Raw genomic sequence first — 15,313 nt, 5'->3', positions numbered from 1 at the left:
CATCCTCATAATTAAATATTGAAATCTACATTTTCAGGAACATTATACTTTTTGTGTAAATGGGACATATAGTCTCATGTGACGAGCATGGATTTTAACGGCTGCATTTTTCTCACTAATCTTTATACAACCTAGTATTTTAAAGCTACATTTACGTAACGTTTTCCATTGAATATAGATATGCAGTCTGTAGCAAAACGAAGTGTTCTGTTGGCTGTGGCGGGAAGCGTAGCGGCGTTCGTCATTGGCCTGCTCATAGGTCTGTATGGTCCAGAGAGATCTGAACCCGGACATGTACCGGATCCAGATGTTACGAGGCTCGTATGCTGCTGAAACTGATGGTGTCAGTGAGAGACTCATCCAAGACATCGACCCTGCAAACATCGACAGACATCTACGGTGAGCAGTTATAATCAGGAGGATGAGTGCCAAGTGTAAAACGTGACTACACCGCGATAATGTTTATCCACTGGGCCGAGCCATGGCCCTAAGCTATGGCCAAATGTACCAGACATACATTGTTGAATACATCATTGTCAGTTTTGACGAATCATATGTAATCATATACTAGTTGTTGAAACCATACCATTATATTAACACGTGTATGCTTAGTGGTGTGTTTTAGCAACGATGATTACCACAATAATAATCTGATATAATAATTTTTTTTCATCGACCTGTGTTTGTTGTTACTATCATTTTCATGAGCTGGTTTGAAACCTCGGCTATTTACTAAAAACACTGAATAGACTTTCTTAAATTTAACCGAATCATTTTGGTGGCAACAAACATATCAGAACGAGTGAGTGAGATGTGTTTCAATGGGATGGTTCTCCTGGTCCGATTCCCCACAGAACAATGCGGCGTGCTAAAAGCGACGTAAACCCATGCTTACTCAATATCGCCCCCCGTTCAACGGTTGCAACTGAGAACAGTTTAGTGTAGGTTGGACACGGCCATGTCTGTGGTCTTTACTCTGTATCAAATGAAACCATGCACTAATGTACCGGTAAAGTTTTCTGACAGGAGCATTTACGGTCAGGTCCTATTTCTATGCTTTCACAATGCAAATAGCTTGGATACATTTGTACATAACAGTCTTATTGTTCTGTGCTTATAAAGGGAGTTGACAGAGAGGCCACATATGGGTGGCACGCCAGGTAACTACCGCACGGTAGAGTACGTCAGAGACCAGTGGTTAGAACAAGGACATGACGTACAGATGGTGCCGTATGGCGTACTCCTGTCGTACCCGGATGACAACCACAACAATACGGTAAGATACGTTTCACATGTGGTTAAGAAAAAGCGTCTAATATATAGCATTAGCATAGACGAACACACCGAGTTTAAGCGGCTGGACGATTTCAAGCGGCTCTGAGCTCGGCTTCGATATATAAAGGGTCCTCATGTATACACTTTAAAGGGATAGCCAGCTCGGGTTATTGCCAGTGCAGTCCATTTAATTCCCGTCCCTCAACGATCAAATCATTACAGTGTTTTGCTAAACGTTTCCAATTCTGATGGAGAAACGATGATATCCGATGATACTCAGAGAAAATGTATAGGTGGAAGCAAGATATTCGGTGCGATGTTTAGACAACGGATGGGCGTTAGATTGAGGGGGAAATCACTCCTCAGGACCAGACTATGTAAAGGTTATTATTCACAACAGACGCCATATAAATCCTGTTTGTTGGTTTTTTCATCATTTATTTTCCACCTGCTTTCAGGCAATTCTCCTTGCGTCAGACAGCAGTGTGTTGTTCCAGTCAACGCCGAGAGAGATCGCTTACTTCGACGAGGAAACACATCCGGAAGCAGTCCAGCCATACAACGCCTTTTCCCCCAGTGGACAACCAGCGGTGAGAAACAGTTCAATATCAAATTTTGTGAAATAAAGAGTGTTCACTTGACGCTATTTCACTTCCAGGGGTGACCTCGATGTTATACTCAACGAAATGTCTCATACTTTTATACTGACTCTGTTTCTGGTTAAATCATACCGGAGACATTCAATAAACATCATTGGAACGATGTTATCATGAGGTAGCGTGTACCGATTTTCATTTGTATAGCTATTGAAATTAAAGAAATATCCTATTCAGGCAGAACTCGTATATGTCAACTACGCCCGAGATGTCGATTTCGAGAACCTCACACGACTGGGTGTGGATGTTTCGGGGAAGATCGTCATTGCCCGGTATGGAAGGGTCTTTCGAGGGAATAAGGTCGGGTTCAAACCGTATCTGTGACGTTAGTGAGTTAAGTTAAACTTTCGTTTAATATACTGAATCAAAAAGGAAAGTTCACATTCTTTCTTCAAGGCACTATAAAAGAACAGGAGATGTTAAGATGGTTAAATTGTTATTATTTCATTGTTGAAATCTGTGTGATACACGCTATACACTGACAGTGTCACAATCAGTTGCAATCAGTTAGGCTACATCGCCGTTCCAAAACATGGGTATACAGAATGTCAACTCACAAGAATACAAGTTCGAAATTTCTCATTTCAATATTGTGTATGGCCGCCCCGCACATTCACCACTGCCAAACACCGTCTCCTCATCGACTGCCTGATGCTTGTGAACACGTGGTTTGGGATTCTGCGCCATTGCTCTAATGGCAGCTCCACGTTCCTGCAAATTCTAAGGTTGGTTCCAAGGACCACGAAGCCTTCTCCCAAGTGTATCCCAAACGTGTTCTATTGGACTAAGGTCAGGGGACCTCGATGGCCAGTCCATGACGTTGATTCCAGCGTTTCGAAGGAAATTTGGTGTCAACATCGCGGTATGCGGCCGAGCATTATCATGCTGGAACTGTAGACCTGGGCCATGAGCCGCCATGAAAGGAACGAGTTCAGCGGTGAGCACCTGGTCGCGGTAAGCAGCAGCTGTGAGGTTTCCACGGATGACTAGAAGTCGGGAAGGGTTGTTCCCACAGAAAGCACCCCACACCATGCAACTTCAGCCTCCGAATCTGTTGACTTCCTGTACACAACATTGGGCATACCGCTCATGACGTCGTCTCCAGACTCTATGCCTGCCGTCCGCCAATATGTGAATAAACCTGGATTCATCGCTAAAGACGACTCGATTCCATTCTCTCTCCATGTTGACGTTGATGAAACGTCGTCAATATTGGCCCACGATATGGACGTCGAGAATGGAGATTGGCATCCCGCAACCTATTACGAATGGTCTGCGAGGACAGATGAACTCTAAGCATCTCAGCCCTGGTTCGTGTAGCCAGCAGAAATATGTCACGTAGGTGACGTAGGACGATTTGACGATCTTCTGCTCGTGACGTCACACATGGACGACCCACCCTTGGGCGATCAGAAGTGGTGCCAGTTTGTTGTAGACGCCCCCACAAGTCATACACAGTACGACGGCTGCATCCCATTGCTCTTGCGAGGTCAACAACTGATCTTCCCGCTTGCAACATGCCAACGGTACGTTCACGTTGCACATTTGACATTCATGGCATTTAAAGTACCGTTAGAACTTTGTTTTATAGGTGGTTTCTTTTCAAATCTTGAGGCCAATGCAAGCACGTGCAAATGGAGAAAACTTCGATGCAAGGATCACGTGATCGACTGCACATGCAAAACCTGATTTGGCAGTAACGTCATTTGCACGACGAATGGATGGGTTTGAGTGTGTTTCGCTAACTTTTTTCTAGAGTCGAAAGACTCGTACCTCCTCACGAATTCCAAGTGTTATAAAAGAAAGACTAAAATACAAGGAACGTGACAATCGTTGTAAATATTAGTGGATGGTTAGTACTATGGTAATTACAAAAATAATAAGCGAAACTATTAACGAATCCATAGTTTTCTTTTCACGCAGACGAAAGCCACCGGGGTCCCATGCTGCATACAGAAAACAGTCACTAGAACGGAAACAGTCGCGTTTTTCACCTTAAGAAATAAACCCTTCAAAATGCATCACATGTATTGCCAGGTAAACTTCGCACATCAATATGGCGCCGTTGGGATCATCCTATTCATGGATCCGGGGGATTATGCCAAGGGAGACAACTGTTACCCAGAGAGCATGTGGCAACCGCCGACGGGAGTTCAAAGGGGAAATATTGTTATGATCAAGGGCGACCAGGCTGCACCGGGATATCCTGCTACATGTACGTTTCCTTTAAATGGATTTCATGCGAACTAGTCTTGGTTAATGGCAGTGGTATTATATGTTTCAAACATTCGAGATAATTGTGTGAGTTCACTGTAGAGACAATAAAGGAACAAGAAAAAGATGAAGAATCTTGCCCATAAAATACTTATATGTTATGGGAGAGTATAAACCATTGTGACAAAATTAAATAATAATTTTGCAGTCACTGGTTTGAGAAGACGTTATGAAGAAGAGGGGACATTAGAAAACAAATACAACCTTACATACAGGCAGCAAACCTTCAGACCTTAAAGGCCATGGTTATTGAAAGTGTGATTACGAAGAGATGTTCTGTGAGTTTTTATTTCCAGAGACACCGATTAGCATTATTATTGGATGACGATTTTACGAACACTTCCCTCAGGTACACAACACGGCTAAGTGAGGAGGAACTAGTGAGGAAGCTTCCCCAAATCCCCTGCCATCCCATCGGTTACAGTGACGCCTTCATGCTGCTGAGGTACCGGTGTATCCCGTCTCTTGGAGTGAAAGAATCAGGTGTAACGTATAGATAGATGTTCAAGACAAATGTTGAGACGTCTGACAGCTAATGGAGACAACGAGAGATTCATCTTATTTTATGTCTTCATGGAGATGGACGGAGATACAGCGCCGGCAGACTGGCAGGGAGGATTCAACATCACCTACAGACTTGGTGGAACTATGAAGGATGGCAAGTAAGTCTCACTTAACATTACGTACAGACTTGGTGCAACTATGAAGGATGGCAAGTAAGTGTCCCACTCAACATCACCTACAAACTTGGCGGAACTATGAAGGATGGCAAGTAAGTCTCACTTAACATTACCTACAGACTTAGTTGAACCATGAAGGATTTAGAGTAAATATGTCACTCAACATCACCTTCAGACTTAGTTGAACCAATGTATTTCGTGATTGTCTGTATTGTCAACTGTATTGAAATGCGGGTCCTATTACGAGAATCATCTGTAATAAAACGAAGTGTCCTTTTATTGGAATACCGTTACAAAACTGGGTAAATGTAAATGAGTTTTGTTGTACTCCACACGCAATATTCCAGCTGTATGGCGGCGGTCTGTAAACAATCTAGTCTGGACCAGACAATCATAACCTGGGGGCTAGGATGACAGAAAAAAAGCATCTGGAAGTTGCTTCCTTGTCTTTATTTAAATACATAAGGCTAACTAGACTACCATAGGAACGCTGATCCTGTGCTGATCCATGTACATGTAATTGCATCAGGGTAGAACGTCAGCTCTGAATGCCAGTTTAGAGGCGGTGTTGTAACCTCTTGGTTAAATGGTAAATTAGCCTCTCTGAAGACCGACTCTGAAGGTTCCTTCCCCTATGTGGGCACAGTGTGTGAAGATATTTCTGGTGTTCCTCGGCGGATTGAAATATTGCCCAAATTACCAATCCGGTTCTTTTCATTGGAAATAAATATGTTTAAATCACATACGGCGTTTCTTCCCTCTACAGGTAACTACAGCCTGGTAATAGACCAACGCTGAAGCAGGCTGTCTACAGGGCTTCTAGAATGGTTGGTTTCTGCTTCTCATATTTTCCTTAAATGGACTGACATATCCTTCATAGCTTTATCCTCGCTCCAATATATCAGTAAACTTCCTCTTGTTCATTCACAAACAACTACTTTACTGGTGTGAGTTGTATTCATCCACACAACTCCAGAAGTAGCCTCTGTTAACATATACCTGAAGAATCTCTTCGCGCTTTAGGTCCCAGACCCGCACCAGGCGGACAGGAATCTGTACGAGGTGTGGCGTGAACGCTTTCCTGAACAACAACTATCTAAGGTGGGTATCAGTATGTAAATATCACAGGCGTGTATTCCGCTGTAGGTGTTTGTATTATACCCCCGCTGTATGGACATAATTGAATGTATTGCAGTCTTACTATGTGTATTTATATGCATAATAACCCAGCTGAATGTTCATAATGTGGCCCGCTGAAGGCGCATATTTGTATGTATTGTAGCCTTACTACATGTATTTACATGTATTGTACTCCCGATGTAGGCAGATATTTGTATTGTAGTCTTACTAGTTGTATTTATATGTATATACTCTCTTTGAATTTATTCTACCCACGCTACATGGTTTTTTATATTAGTATATACAGAAGACGGTTAGATATTTTTGTATTTGTGTTTATACATAGAAGGGTACTCCACAACAGTCACAACCTAATTTTTGCGCATAACAATTCAGTGGGAAACGAACAAACAACACAGATATGTTAACAATTAACAACTGAATACAGAAGCTAATTAGGTTATAAATATATAATATGCAAAGAAATTGCCCAAACTGTGCACAATAGATCTAAAGAACAAAATCAATGACTGTATGATAGCACTAGTAATTGCCAAGTCAATGATAACAACACTGACCTGGGAGCAACGGTGGTCACTCTCAGATAACCCTGAGCTGCAACGCGATGAACTTCACACAGTTGTTTGTCGTTGTGTATTGTGATATGACTTATAAAGTGACTGTCTTAATACCTTCCAGAGTGAAAAAAAAATGCTTGGTTCCAGATTGCAGTTGAAAATATGTGAAACCTTCTCATCACTGTTTACAACAGATAGTCATTAAATTCTTGACAACTTATTATTGTTAAAACACTTCGTAACAAACTTCAACTCAGCCTTATGGGAAACAATGCATTGCATATATTCAAACGATATGATTATAGTGCACAACACCATACATGCTGATCGTTACACACTGGCTTGTTCCAGTGTCAACATACCAGAGGCAGGGACTGACTTTGTACCATTTGAACAGGATATGGCCATCCCAACATCTAACGCCCTGTATGTGGACGTGGTGAGTGGGGACGTGAGCATGTCCCGAACACTGTCATCGCTGCTGTCTTGTGCTTACTTATCTGTCATTCCAATAAACAGTCACGTGTCAGTTGTGCACTGATCTATCCGCGTACATATCTATCTGTCATTCAAGTCACACTGAACATTAACTTGCTCTGGTTATATCTTGTGCGTGTCTGGTTGTCATTCAAGCCCACTAAACTGTCAATTTCACAATACTAAGATATGCCAAAGACGTGTTTCTCTATACCCCGACACCTACAGAAATACCATTGACTCCGGTCAAATAGGGGTTTCTGGACACGCAATGTCATTCATCGTGAGTCCTGACGCCAATAGGTAGTTGCCGACGCATGTTTAGGTTTCAGAAACAATGGGCCGATACCCTTGCCATAAAAGATGTCATTTTAAACGATCAGAACTTTGTTTCTTGTATTACTTGGGCGTGAGTGAGTGAGTTTAGTTTTACACCGCGCTCTGTAATATTCCAGCTATATGGCGGTTATTTGTAAATATCGATCAGAACTTTGTTTCTTGTATTACTTGGGCGTGAGTGAGTGAGTTTAGTTTTACACCGCGCTCTGTAATATTCCAGCTATATGGCGGTTATTTGTAAACAATCGAGTCTGGACCAGACAATCCAGTGACCAACAGCATGAGCATCGATCTGGGCAATTGGGAACCGATGACATGTGTCAACCAAGACAGCGAGCCTGACCACCCGATCCCGTTTGTCGTGTCTGACGACAAGCATAGTCGCCTTTTATGGCAAGCACTGGTTGGTGAAGTCCTATTCTACATCGGACCTTCACGGGTCTTGTCTTACTGAACAGTGGAGTAGCCCAAGAGCTCGTTCATTTTTTCCGTTGTTTGTAAGTAAGATATCGTTTCATCGTGGCTTAAAACAGTAAAACAATAAAATAAAAGCATATTCGGAAACGCCTTCGTTCATTCATGGGCGTTTTCTAATCAAGGCGATCGCTCATGAAATGCACACACAATGAAAGCGACAAAACCATTTTTATATCGTGATGATGCCAGATGTTCCCGTTAAGATGAATGTATCCCCCCCCCCCCCCCCCCCCCCCCACCAAATCATAAACATATGCTCAAGCTTTCACCTTTCCAATCACGAGAACATGTGACACAAGTCAACATAAAGATGTTCATGCATGGTACCTTATTTGAGTAACCTATCCCTCGGCGTGTAGAGAAACCTTTTGGAAGTCTATAACACGTCACAATTTAATTCTGGACTCACAATAGTCCAGAAACTCTCCGCACTGTGGCCACTCTCTCACAAGAGATTTGGCATAAATAAACATGCAGCTATTATGAATATGTGCTAAGGATGAAAAAATGATAAAAGTTTTTTTCGAAAACTGAAAATTTAAACTCCCGAACAGCGGCCGAACAGCGGCCCATGGGCAGGCCCATGAGCGAGAGTGTTTAATTTCGTTCAGAATAATGTTTTGGAGGTTGTAAAGGAATGAAAAAATGTTAATAAGTATCATGACTCAAATTTCAGCTCGATTTGACTTGAGTCCGCTAACTGACAGTGATTTTAAAAAATCTCGCCCATGGGTGAAAAACATATTGGCCCATGGGTTCGTTTCCAGGGCAACTTCGGCTGCGTTTAACAGTACTTCAGCCAGTTTACTGTATCAGTCGAAATCTTACAATGAATGAATGAATGAATGAAATAATAAAAGAAAGAAGTACATATGTGAATGAATGAATGAATAAATGATACACCACGGCCATCCCTTCCTAAACATGCTAAATAATGCAAAACTATCGTTAGATCACATGTGTTAACATCAGCTAATTATAGTCTCCCTTGTCAGACATAACAATTTTCAGACAGGTTTAAACAACAAACTATCTGCTTGACTGCACAGCTGCCTGTTGACGTAGCATAACCACCTCACCTAATTTGCCTGCGTAATCTTCATCTACATCACCATAAGCAGAGAGCACAGAAGGCCGAATATCTGTAACCACTGAACCGTGGCGTCTCACTGGAACAGGCTAAGTTCCCAAGTGCGGGTGTCCTTCTCTACCTTTCCATTAATCTTTAAAACATCTAACAATCTCAACGCATGCAACTTTTAACTAAAATGTGATGTTATACATATCATAAAACTAATTTTAGGTATTATTCAGTTGATAAATTATCAATATTTTGCTTTGATTGTGTAACTACCCACATTAGGACATTGAGACCATTCTGATTTATCGAGTAAAATTTGTTTTTGTTGTGTTTTTAACTGCTAGTAGCCCAGCGAGTGAGTCAGCTTTGATACGGTAAGTTTATTCTGACGCTTGACGAGAGGGACATGAACAAGAACATATATGGAGCCCTTGCATCAATACATGTTTAAGACTAAAGGTTTTGAAAAATAAAATTATTCTAGACCAATATTTGTACATAACTGGTGAAATGAAACTGCGCGTTCAAGGTTCATAAGCACATAGAGGGCACATTTATCCTACTCCATTTAAGAATGTCCATTTCTGATTGCTTCACGTCACCCTTCGAGGGAAAATATATCAGTTTTACCCCGTCACGTTGGAAAAGCGAGCATCCATGGCAGTCAGTGAACGTGAAGCAGTGATTCGAATCGACTATAGTCAGTACCATGTTAACAAAAATACATTATTTCAGTTTGTTTTGATGCTATATTTACATAAAGTGAGATTTAAACATTCGGTATGGTAAATGAGGTGTAGCATTGTGATCCACCGATCCGAATGTTAGTATCCTCTTTTGGTTCACACCCGGAGTGTCAACTGTTAGAACGAATACACAACTGGACTGTCGAGAAGCAGCGGAGTGTGAGCGTCGACTGCCTTGGAGAACTTGCGCCTAAGAATAGGAGAAGACTCGGCTCTACTCTAATTAACGAGGGAGAACACATACACAAAGACATCGGTGAAAGAAGGAGCTGTGGAAACAATTCCTGAATGATAGTCGTCGCACGAACAGTAATCGAGAAAGTTGGCATCATCGTGAATCGAGGGTCTGTGAGATGTAAACTGCATATTGTAACACAGTGGCCAGAGTAAAGAAGACAGAAAGTTTCAGCGTGTCAAGGACCAGCTTCAGAGACAAGAGATTGCCATAATAAGCTGTGCTGATCAGACAGTCTACCTCGTTCATAGTGGCCACATTAAAGCATGTACTGTTAACGGATTTTGTTTACCTTCTTGTCCGGTGTGTTAACGCCATAGTGTTAACGTCGGATTACCTCCTTACATATTAGCCGAAACATCGAATTTACAAAATTTCAATTTTCGACAGCCCAGGTGCGTTGTTTATTTACGGAGTAAGAGGATTATGAGGCAGCACGGACTATATATTCTATATTTAAGTGGTTATTGGCGAATGTCAGTGGGGTTGACAAGACACATTTCAAAACAGCTTAAAGATCTCACAACGCTGTTTATTAATGTGTCCCAGCCTATTCTTTGTGTCACTGGAGTAAGGACTTTCACAAATAACTTCAATTTCATAGCTCTGCGTTCAGGACCTATGAGGATCTGGAGTAGAACATGGGCGAGCGAGTTTAAATTTTCAGTTTTCGAAAAATAAATTTATTATTTTTTCATCCTTAGCACATATTCATAATAGCTGCATGTTTATTTTTGCCAAATCTCTCGTGAGAGAGTGGCCACAGTTTGGAGAGTTTCTGGACTATTGTGAGTCCAGAATTAAATTGTGACGTGTTCTATTCATTTGCATTCAAATGTCACAAAGTCATGGCTTAACTGGTGCAAATGTCACACAGTGTTGGCTTAGCTGATGCAAGAATTAGTAAGGATTGTAGTATGTCAAAAAGGTATTTATAACCTCACTTTAAAGAAGTAGATTTTCATTTTAAAATTGGTATCACCAAAATGGAAATACTAAATTATTAAAACCTACCAAAGGTTTGTTTCTATCACTTATGGTAGATCTGTTACAGGGTTAAATGAGCCATTGTGCTGAGATTCCTAAATTAGACGCTCGGTGTTGCTTTTCTGGGAGCAATGGCCGTTTAATACCTGGAAGTGGAATGTTGGGTATATTGCAGGATCTGGGGGACAGAATCCACCGAGCTGGGTATCCCTCGTACCACACCCTGTACGATGGCTACCGGTTTGTCAAGATGATGGATCCAGGCTTTAAATCATGTGCAGCAGTTGCTGCGCTGTTCACCGAGCTGGCGCGAGATCTCGCAGATTCTCTCATAATACCGATGGATGTGCGAGATTACGCATCGGCTGTTGATGGATTTGTGAAAGGTCTTGTTGAACGCCGGGGAGACGATTTTGCTCAAAGGAACATACGCACGGGTACGATTTGAACTATAAAGATGAAATCTTAACGAATCAAAGTTGAACATATGAATTGTTTATTTGGTTCCATGTCTTTATATTAAAGCACATTTCACGATCCTAAGCTCCATGATTCACAGGTAAATGGTTCTGTGATACTTAATATGTCGATATGTAGATCTGTCCATATGTCGATAAATATTTGATTGTGTCATGCAGCTCAGAAGGAAGGAAATAACACAATGCAATTATTATTTTCACCAGATCATTTACAGTCGGCGGCTGAGAATTTTACCAAAGCTGCGAATGATTTCAGTACAAGATAGGGCGAGGTCGACATGAAAGAGTTGGTATTGTCCTGTTGTTTTTACCAAATTCCTCTGTAGAGCCAAGTGATACCAGCTCCTCACCCGAGTCCAAACATTTACTGCCCTATGTATACACCCTATGTGTATATGTTAAGGGGCTATAGTTCTATCCCTGGAGCTGTTACAATAAATGATTAGCGGTAACTCCTTCGTTGCTTGGGGTGACCAACTTCGGAATATCAGGAATGTACAGTCATGTACCTGTAGTATGACCAGAAGTTATTGAGAATTTCAAGATTTTATTTTTTCACTCATTACTCACGCATTAAATGTGAATATTGGCAGAACATTACTCCAGATTCAAAGGCAGGTGAACAGTTAGTATTTTGTTAAGTCAACTTGGGCTACAGTGCTTGCTTCAGTGCGGCGCATACTATTGATCAAAGAAATATTGGATCACCTCTCCTTTCATTTCAGAAATTTTCAGATATTTCTTTTTGACACTTTCCTTAACAAAACCCCAGACATTTTCTATTTGATTTTTGTGAGAGCTATAGCTTGGCCAAACTAATAATGTTATACTTTGGGTCTTAAACTAGACCTGTGAATGCTTTGAACGATGTTTTCGGTCGTTTTCTTGCTGGACAATCTAACAGTTTCCATAGAACACGAGAATATCTCTGTATTGCTCACTGTTCATATTTTCTTCAAATACACAGAGGGGCGTTGTCCCTAACACAGATAAGCCATCCCACACGTTAAATTTCGGACTGTGCTTTGGGCCCTGATACAGACTTTTTCAGTTTGTTTGCTCCTGAATTTCAGTGAATTAGGGAAAAGGCACGTAGAACTTTCGTCTGAGAATATCACATTGTCCCAGTTAAAATTTCTATGTTGTAAGCACCAGTACAACCTTCGCTCCTTTTGTTCAGGTGTCATGATCGGTGATGCAATTCCTCGAATTGTCTGCCAACCCATTGCATGCAGCTCAGTTTTAATCGTCTCCTTACATACAGCCACAGTTCCTCCATCAATCATATCCCGCCTTACGTTTTCTAAACTCCGTGGTTTGTTTCTAGAAGGAATAATGCCAAGCCACTTCCTGTCACCGACAGTCAATTTTCTGGGCCTCCCGGCGCCTTCCTGGTGCTCAGTGGCATATCCATTTGCAATACCAAAATCAACTTCCTCTTGTCTAAATCATCCGTACTGAGGATCACTGAAAATGTCGTCTGCTAGCAAGTACACGAAAGGGATTACTCTTCACAAGCTAATGAAAAAGGATTAACGGACTCGTCTCTCTTGAATGAAACCAATCCCTTGTAGCTGGTCAAGGTTGTTGATACTAGAAACCCGATTAAACATTTTCCTAAATTCTCAATAACTTCTGGTCATATATGTCGGTGTGTTTCAGCCCTTTTGCTGTCCGTGGTGTCAACGACAAGCTTATGGCTCTGTAGAAGGCGTTCCAAGTCCACACGGAACTCCCAAACAAGAAGGAGTACAAGTAAGTGAAGAACAGGTCCATGTCAGTCAACAAAGTGGTGTGTCAACTTCAGGGTTGGTTTCTGAGCCACAAAGCAGTGTATATTGTTAGTGTTATGGCTCACTGTCAAATACAAGTTGTAGCCGGCTGTTCCATCACCATTGGAACCATGCGGTAACTGGACATTGAAAACAATATAGCCCAGGATACGAAGCTGTGAGTAAATTCATCACCGAAGTGGCGAATACAATCAATATTGAAGTAATAATGTGTAAGCCACATGTACAGTACTACATATGAGAAAAATGGCTTAATGTTATGCAATTAATTTGGTAATTACATTTTCATACCCTGCTTTCATAAGCTTTTGCTACAGTATTAGGCCACAGTCCTTCTGGCTGTGTCATCATTAGTAAGTTTTAACTGTGACATTGCGTCCACAACACCTGACTCTGCTTGTGTTCCAGACACATGTTACTGTCCCCGAGCAGCGCCAACTACTACAAGACAACCACGTTCCCAGGGTTGGCAGACCTCCTGTACCAGATCGGCGATAACGCTTCACGTTGGAGAGATGTTCAGATTCACATGTCTGTCCTCACCTTCACCATACAGTCAGCATCTAAAATATTGATGATTTAGAATTAATTTAATCCATGTTTACCATTTAACTACATTAAGAAGCACAGGCGAATAATACTGGTTATTATTCCTGACTATTATATATTTGATAAATATCATTAACTCCCAAATCTAAATTAGATAAAGAATGTGTGTGTCTTTCACTGTAAAAATGTGTGTTCATTGTGTGTTAACACCGATAATTCCAGTGCTGGTGAAATAACGGAAAACACGATTTATGTTGTCGTGACAATAAAGTTCAGTTACCACATTATCAGCACATTCAAGACTTAAAGTGGGTCATGCTCCATGGTTTGGAAGTCCGGGTTCTAGACACTGCCAGTGTCGCTGCCATGTGTAAAGTACATGGTCTCTCGGGAACTGCTTCAGTTAATATTAGGGGGGTATCAAAAGCATACAAATATATATAATAAAAAGTTTGCACATGGTGGAGCCGCCGAAACGATAAACCCAGTCGAATGGTAATGAATCCTTTGCATGTTGATGGAAAGATAGGCAGGCACAAGGAGCGTACTTTAAGCTTGTGAGGAACTGCAGACACACCACCGATATCATTCAATAACTTTACAGCCAATTATAATAAGAATAACACAATCACAAAAAAGCTTTGAGAGAAAGTGAGACATGCTGCATTCAAAGGAGGGCTAGTCAGTAGATAAAATAATGTGATTTAGGGAATGTGAGACAGACTACGTTCCCAGTAAGGGCTAGTCAGTATGGGAAATAGTGTGGTTCAGGGAATGTGAGACGGGTTGCATTCCAAGGAGCGCTAGTCAGTAGGGAAAATAATCTGATTCAGGGAATGTGAGGCAGATTACATTCCATGAGGGCTAGTTAGTAGGGTAAATAATGTGGTTCAGGGGCTGAGGCAGACTACATTGCAGGGAGGGCTAGTCAGTAAAGGAAATAATCTGATTCAGGGAATGTGAGGCAGATTAGATTGCATGAGGACTAGTTAGTAGGGTAAATAATGAGATTCAGGGGGTGAGGCTGACTACATTGCAGGGAGGGCTAGTCAGTAAAGGAAATAATCTGATTCAGGGAATGTGAGGCAGATTACATTGCATGAGGACTAGTTAGTAGGGTAAATAATGAGATTCAGGGGGTGAGGCTGACTACATTGCAGGGAGGGCTAGTCAGTAAAGGAAATAATCTGATTCAGGGAATGTGAGGCAGATTACATTGCATGAGGGCTAGTTAGTAGGGTAAATAATGAGATTCAGGGGGTGAGGCTGACTACATTGCAGGGAGGGCTAGTCAGTAAAGGAAATAATCTGATTCAGGGAATGTGAGGCAGATTAGATTGCATGAGGACTAGTTAGTAGGGTAAATAATGAGATTCAGGGGGTGAGGCTGCAGGGAGGGCTAGTCAGTAGAGGAAATAATGTGGTTTTAGGGACCGTGAGACAGACTACATTGCAGGGAGGGCTAGTCAGTAAGGGGAATAATGTGGTTTTAGGGACCGTGAGACAGACTAACACCTGAACAACACGGGGACATGGGGTACTCGTCGGTTACTGTTACTCTGTTCCTC

The 15,313-nt window shown here is 41.6% G+C and overlaps 1 pseudogene; it reads left to right on the top strand.

Annotated features, from left to right (window-relative positions):
• The first annotated feature begins 265 nt into the window (after window positions 1-265).
• LOC137260888 (N-acetylated-alpha-linked acidic dipeptidase 2-like) lies at window positions 266-13,779 on the top strand (annotated as a pseudogene).
• The last annotated feature ends 1,534 nt before the right edge of the window (window positions 13,780-15,313 follow it).

Source organism: Haliotis asinina, chromosome 14 (genome assembly GCF_037392515.1).
Source record: "Haliotis asinina isolate JCU_RB_2024 chromosome 14, JCU_Hal_asi_v2, whole genome shotgun sequence".
Classification (NCBI taxonomy): Eukaryota; Metazoa; Mollusca; class Gastropoda; order Lepetellida; family Haliotidae; genus Haliotis; species Haliotis asinina.
This window is presented reverse-complemented; position numbering and strand designations above follow the sequence as displayed.